Source organism: Quercus lobata, chromosome 11 (assembly GCF_001633185.2).
Source record: "Quercus lobata isolate SW786 chromosome 11, ValleyOak3.0 Primary Assembly, whole genome shotgun sequence".
NCBI classification, from domain to species: Eukaryota; Viridiplantae; Streptophyta; class Magnoliopsida; order Fagales; family Fagaceae; genus Quercus; species Quercus lobata.
The window spans coordinates 9454059-9462314 of record NC_044914.1 but is presented as its reverse complement, the minus strand read 5'-3'; positions in this window follow the sequence as shown (position 1 = coordinate 9462314).

Sequence of the window (8256 nt, the reverse complement as noted above, 5' to 3'; positions counted from 1 at the left end):
AGGGGTAAAAAAATTTTGTCATGATTTTGTTATAAATGAGAAAAAAAAGTTAATTAAGTAGCTCATGAATAAACTCAAGCATGTTCATCAAGAAAATAAAATAAGTTTGAATATATAATCTTGCTTGACCACAAGCTCAAGCTGGCTCATGTTCAAAAATAAAATTAAATGAATAAATTTAAACTTTTGATACTCGTGCAGGATTGTTTATGGCCCTTAACTTGCATGAGTTTTAGGCGGAAAGATGAATTTTTGTAATACTGATTTCGTGTTTAGAAGCTGCCCACTTGAGTCTTGTCATTTTGGAAAAGAAGTTTTTGTAATCACAATAGTACTAGTGAGATTTGGAAGTCACTTCTAATGTGCTTAACGTGGAACATCTGGACAAAAAGAAATAGAGTAAGACTTAGGTACAGTATTTAAGTACTATTTATTAGGTTTTATTTTTAAAATTCTGCCATGTGGATTTTTCCTTATAGGATGGAAGTGTATTTTTTAGTTAAGTAGTCACATGGTTGAATTTTAAGAAGGGAATCTAATAAACAACACTTAAGATACTGTATCTAAGTTTTGTCCAAAGAAATAAATACACTTTTGAGAGAATGCAGCACTTGATTTTTTGTTGGTTAAACTACTAATTTAGCTATTGGGCTAAGTAAAATTAGCCCCTCAATTATTAATTATTTCAATTTAATCTCTCAATTTTTAAAATTAAGTTTGGAATTTTTTTTCGTTATTTAAATTTTTGCATAATTAAAAAAAAAAAAAAAAAAAAAAAAAAAAAAACTTGATTCTATAATAACATTTTGACGCCAATTCAAGTCGCCCCTCTACACATATTTTTTTCCATGAAAAATAATAATAATAATAACCTTTTGACATGTGTTTTATTTAAAACACTGGTCGTCGATTGGTTCCATTAAAATATAAATAGAGAGGAAATGCATTGATAAAATTGACTTAAATTTAAAATTTGAAGTGCCAAACTAGACTAAGTAGTATAATTAATAGTGGAGAGACTAAAAATTGACACAATTAGTAGATGGACTAAATTAAACTTTACCTACTATTACTTCTAGTTGAAGGATCAAATGAGTAAGTGCACACTTGTTAGCCAAACATACTATTGACATTGTTTATTTTTTTGTTTGGTTGGAAGAGAGTCATTGTTTCCTAGAACGAGCTCTTCATCTTGATGTAATGTCGTTTTTTAATTAATGAAATTTCTAGTCTCTTTATCACCCAAAAAAAAAAAAAAAAAATTTAGTAAGTTCACCATTTTTGTTTTAGAAATCCCTATGTGCGTGGATGTTGACTTCTTCATTATTTATGATTTATCAACTTATTATTTTGACTTTTGACTTTTGACTTTGTAATACTTCTTGTGTTGAATGTATGTTAGAATTGTGCCCATTTTGTACCCCTTTTTTTTTTTTAAAGAATTTCAACCTATGACATCTGTCCTTTTTGTACTTTTTAAATAAAATTACTTATTTTTCCTTTCTCTCCTTAAATTTTGGGGTCAAGTTTAATCATTTCACTAATCTAGGCATGATTTTTCTTTTTTAATAAATTAGGTGATTACCTTTTTTTGGGATTATTTGCCACTTTTGTTTTAATTGGACATCATTTTTAACAAAGACATATGAGTAAATTTATACAAATTCATTTTTTCCATCCTTCCACTTTTCCACTCTCAACCAAACACAAATGAGAGAAACCAAATTAAATCTCTTTTATCCTCCCACTTTTCAATCTCTTCTCAATTTTCAATCCTCACACTTTTCCAGCCTCCAAATATATTTCCTAATTGATTGATAATAGACAAATTGGCCAAAACAATTTATACAACTTTTGTCAAATTTGAAATTTTAACCGAAAATTCAATTGTCTTGAAATTCATGCCCAACCCAATTGTATTTTATGTAAAATTATATTGAAGTGTCAATTTTACCCTTCAAGTCAAACAAGTTTTTTAATTACACCAACCTCTCTTGAGGTTTTATGAAATGAAATTGTCTCCCGAATGTTTCAAAAAATGACAATCCTGTGAGGTTTGTATAAGTGCAATAGTCAGGTTTTCATTGATATAATATTTCCTTAAATATATATATATATATATATATATATTTATATAAATAATCATATTAATTTATACATACCTAGGGAGGAGTTTCATGCATCTATAAACCCGATTGAGGGGGTGTTATTTTGTCCAAAGTTTGTATAAGATTTTTTTTTTTAATTTTAAAAATGGAATATTATGTTAGTTTAAGCACAGGTTGAGAGGGCATAAACTCAATTGGTACATTTATACAAACCTTAAGGAGGGAGTGTTATTTAACAAATATTTGGGGTGTCATTTTGATAAATCTAAGGGAAGGTGATATAATTTACCAAAAAATTAAAAAGGGAAATTTAAAAAAAAAAAAATTAGGGGAAAAATTTCATATTTCATTCTTATATTGAAAAATAAACAAATATGAAATAAGGGGAAATTTTTTGACAAATCAAGAAAAATAATTGCCATCACAAGATAGAAACAATAAAAAAATATATCATACCAATCAAATTACACTTTCATAGTACAACAAAATATAGAAAATGTTGAGTTTGTAATATCTTTTAGACAAAGAGAGAGGTTTTGACACATAAGCCACTCTAGTGCCCAACTCGATATTCTCCACCAGCAAGGTTAAGTAGCTCCTCAACTTGACCAAGGCCAGGACCATTTATAAAGTGTTATTAGTTTATTTCAATATCTCAATGATGGTATTCATTGAACATTTCCTCACAAAGCCATCATTTTTTTTTTTTAAATAACTTTAGCCTTGATTGAATTGGTTTCTTTATACTAATACCACTATGGGTATAACTTGACTAGGACTAGTTCTTTTGGAGTCCTTTTATTTTTTATTTTTTATTTTTTTTGTTGTTGATAAACTGAACTTCCATTAAACTAAACCACACAAACAGAGGAATCACCCTTACATGCAACCTCAAGAGAGGGGGGGCGATTGCCTTTATTGAAACAGAAATCTAAATAGGAATTCAAGGCCAATTTAGCTGCTACGTGAGCAACTGAATTGCCTAATCTCCGGACCCAACTAAAATTAACAGACTCAAAAGAAGCAAATAAACATCGGATATTACAAATAGTGTTGCAAGATTACCTTTTTGGAGTCCTAATTGTAAGGGAATTAGAACCAGTCCCTTACACTTATACTCACATTTACACTAATACTCCAAAATAACTAGTCATGTTACAATTAGGACTCCTCATAAATACTTATATACCCAAAATCCACCGATCCAATTTTAAGGGAATTAGGACTCCCTTACTAGTCAACATAGCTAATATATAGGACTAGCTCTTTTGGAGTCTTTGCCTTCCTGACAACACTGGCACAAAGTTATCCACAACGACAATTGCTTGGTAATTGCCATCCCACGCCGCTGCCACTTGTAGGACACATGAGCACACCCTGCTACACATGTTCTAGCCCACCATAAGCCTTGCTTTTCCACTAGGCAGCCCATGCAACCTGCGCAGCATTAAACCTTTGTCAATGAACCATAATATAAATGGCTTGGCCCACGCCAATGCCACCTCCAAGTTTGTCCAGCACCATCCAAATAGCACACACAGCCCATCAACACAGCACCACCCAATTGCAAACATAGCTCCAATTGGCCATGCCATCTACAGGCCAATTTAGTATTTTTCATGCTAAATCATCACTCTATATAATTAAACATCCCAGCCCTGCCTTGCCAACTTGCAGTCTACTCCACTGCATAAAAACTTGTCCATGGTCTGCAACAGGGCTACCATGTCTCAGCCCCATTGCACTTGCTACCCACATCACATGGATGGCTTGCAACTTGCCAAGCCTTAACCATGAAATAATTCTTTGCAAAGCCACAATCACCGCCTCTAAGCCATCTTGTGTAGGCTTGAATCACCATGCAACACAACCTGCTGTTGTTTTTACAAATCTTGCACAACCCATGACATGCCTTCCTTATGCTGGCTTTGTGATAGGGGTGGCAATATTTGATATGACTTGCGAATGCAACACGAAATTAGAAGATTCGTGTTAAGCTTTAGTGGGCTTATGTCAAATAAAGTTCAACACAAATTAACTCGTTTAATAAACGTGTCAATTCAAATCAGACACGCAAAACATGTTTTGACTCATTTAACTAACAATCATTTTACTAATTTACTCTTCAAAACTCTAGTTGTATAAGCTTATTTTCTCTTCTAATATCTAGTAGTGTCAACTTTATCGTAACTTGTTTATTAAACAAGTTATGCAAGTCGTATCGTGTTACTTGTTTAATAAACAGGTTGCGTTAAAGTGAGCAATCAAAAAAACATATAAATGTTGTTGGTTTTGAACTGAGGAATAAATTTAAATGGTAGATTATGAAAAAAAAAAAAAAATTATTGCTACTAGGAAAGAATAAATTAAGTAATAATATTTAAATAGAATATTGTGGGGATGAAAGGCTCAGATAAAGGTATTGGGCTGTGGGCTGTGCCTGAGGACGCCAAAGAGCCCGAGGGCAAACAAGTATTAGTAAAGGCAAGTAGGTTATTGGGCCGAGGACGAGGGTTGGTCGCAACAAGCAAGTGACGTTGTTCGAGGAGCCAAACCTCCTCGGGAAACAAAATGGAAGCCTGAAGTCCGACCACCTAACAAGTACTAGGCAGTGGACAACCATGCTTGGAAGGAGGATAAGCTTCAAAGAGAGGTGAGTCAACAAAGAATTGAGAAATATCTGGGAAGAAAGCTGCTATCACCACACTGAATACTCTGCACCTAGCCAACTAGCCGCATTAATGTGGAGGTGATGCATGAACAGTGACTTCTAGCCTTATAGTTGCCCACACATTCTTCAAGAAGGTTCTGATGGGACAAGTATCAAGAAGATTAGTTATTTGATCAACAAGTAGAAGGCTAAGATGAGAGAAGGTGAAGGAGTATAAAAGGGAAAGGATTCCATTATAATATGGGGGGAGAGAGAGGAAAGAAACCACTTTGTAACCAAGAACTTGAACATTTGTATAAGTCTGAGAGATATATATAAGAACATACCATCCTCAGATTTGACTGGGGAGTGTTTTTCTTTTCAACTTGTTCTTCTCAGTCATTCCTACATTAAACTAACCCCTTGTGATTCACATTTGACTTGTTAAACGTTCAATATTAACCCACCCTCTAACAAATTTATAGTTGTGGGCTTGTTGGGCCATTGTCCAAATCTTTTGGGCTGCGGATCAATTTGTCCCCCTACAATAAATAAAGTATATATTAGAGAGAGCATTTGAAGAAAAGTTGGATGAGAAAACAAGAGATAGGTACTCCTCTATTTGGGCAAGTGGCTTAGTGGTGGGAAGTCATTGTGACTCATTACAAGACATGGCAAACGGTCAGCTTGGGTTGGGTTCGGGTTGGGTCATTCAGGCTGTGGGCCAAAACAAGCTGGGCCAAAAAGGGCCATTTTAAACGGGTTGAAATGGATTGAGTCAATCGGGTTGCGAGTCGAGTCAGCCCATATTTTTCACATTAAAAAAAAAAACAAATAAATGCGAACTTTTTAGAGAGAATGAATCAAATCAAATAGTTAGATTATTTGTTACTAATTTACTATTATACATGCGAAGGGAAGAAAAAAAAAAAAAACACAAACAAACAAACAAACCAAAAAACATAAAGATTTCCATATCCTTGCAATTTAGACAGTTTTGACTTTTGAGCATGATTTGAAAGCTCAAATTTGTGTGAAAACACAAAAACTGTTTAGACCCCCAAATTAAAATTACAGCTCGGTTGATTTTACTCTAACTTAAACTAAGTGCGGAATAGAGTAAATGCAAGCGAACAAACAATATAAGTACTCTAAGTCATATTCATCAAATATCAACAATAAAATGAAAGCTAAAAGTGTAGGGAAGAAGAATGCAAATACAAAATAACACGTTGATGTGTTATCGAAGAGAAAACCGAAGAATTCGGCAAAAAACCTCTCCGCCGCCCTTCAAGCGATAAATCGATCCACTAGAGAATGAGTTGGAGTACACGAATAACAAAAGACCCTCCAAGCCTAGTCTATCCCATGTACTTGAGCCCTCCAAGCTCTTGCTACCAACTGACTTCTCGGAGTCATGTCTTCTTTAGCTTTCCAGATCCCGCAATACGCCCAATTGCATCCACCAAGCCTTACCGGCTTCTTTGGGCAAATCCTCAAAACTTCCCAAGTTCCAAAACACTCTCTACATTCTGAAAATGTATGGGTTGTGTTTGGGTACAAATCTCCTCTCAAAGTATGAAAATGGGAGAGGGAGGGAGAAGAAGCTAGAATGATTTCTCTCTAAGGATGAATAGCTCTCTCTCTAAAAGATGGGTGTGTGTGTTGTAGAAACCTCTCTAGGGTTTTTCTCTCTGAATGGCCTCTCATACATTTGTAGGTAATGAGGGTATATATAGTATGAGTGAAGGGTAAGAAAGTCACACTTAAAATTCCTCCAAGTAGAGAGTCTCGCAAATATCTCATAAGAAAGCCTTACCCGCAAGATACTCCCGAAATCCTCCAGGCTGGCATGACTCTTCAGCTTTTAGTATGCGCTTCTCACGTGGCTCTTTTGCGGATAAGCTTAGCTTCTAGCGAGACACTCGCGAAATCCACTGATTCTTCATTTTATTCTCGATTCTTCACCAACTTAATATTAAACCCAATACAATAAAATCCCACAAAATACAAGGAACAAAATTAAAGCAATTATAACACTTTTTGTCATGGAATAAAGCTAACATAAAAGATAGTTGTCAATCACAATTTTACATGACTAAAATTCTTTACATACTTCAAATTCAAAGTTCACTAATAATATCATTCCCGTAAAAAAACCAAAAAATACAAAAAGGATACAAAACTAAATGTTATGGATCAAATCAAGTTATCAATCTTCTTAAGTGTATAAATTCTTGTTGCATTTAAAATAATAATAAAATTAGATTATATAAAAAGATAAACTAAATAAAAATAAATAAATAAACCTTCAAAAATAAACATAAAAATTTAAGTAAAGAAAAACAAGTAAATATTTTATAAGAATTATAACTCAATCCACTCAACGTTGGTAGTAGATCCAACACTACAAATATTCATACTTTCGAATTGTAGCTCAAGTTAGCCAATTTCATCAATATCTTCATCTACAATATATACAATATTTTAATATAACTTAAGTGTATCATGAAAGCAAATCAAAACTTATCAATAAAGAGTTAAAAATATATAATTTCTAAGACTTTATTAATAAATTAAAATACCTTCAAATCCATATAACCAACTTTTAGTGCACAACGTAACTTCCACATTCTCAGGCAAAAGAAATGATTGATATGGAGTAAGAATTTTTTTTCCTGTGCTAAAACTTAATTCAAATGCAACAGTAGTTATAGGAATGCTCATGAGATCTCATGCCAGAAGGGAGGCAAAGAAGAGAAAGGTAGAAGCTACTAAAAGTTTGAGAGTGAGAGTGAAAGACAATAGAGTCAGGTTTAATTTTGCTTTTTTGCCTTTTGGGTCACTATTGAATTCTTTTATTTTTTTTTATTTTTTTTACTGTTTTGTCACTTTGTGACCGGGTTCGTGCTAGTTAGATAGATATTACTATATTCGTTAGACAGACTTGGACGTGTTGTTAGTAATAGTTAGTAGTCTTTGAAGTAGAACTTAGTTACTTAGTATTTAGTAGTTTTAGTTAATGAATGTTACAACTAGAAGTAAAGCTTAATAGATAGTATTTAATGCTGCTTGCTTAAGCACTAGCATTGAAAAATGCTAATGCCATATTTATGTCCTTTTTAGCATTTTATGGTTCAAAATGTGCTGCATCAAAGGATGCTAAACACAGGAATTGTAAAAAATTATACAATTGTGCTACAGTACAATTCTATCTTTAGAATTGTACTGTAGCACAATTGTAAAAAAAATATATATATTTTAATCAACCCATAATTTCTCTCTCCTCCCATAAATTCTGTAATCTTCTCTCTCTTCAGTCTCTCTTTCTCATCTGCTCTCTCCGTTCTCTTCATTCTCATCGGCTCATCTGCTCTTCAAGCACCGGTCACCGCTCCTTTCTCTTCATTCTCTCAAGCACCGGTCACCGCTCCGTTCTCTTCATTCTCTCTTTCTCATCGGCTCACCGCTCCGTTCTCTTCATTCTCTCAAGCACCA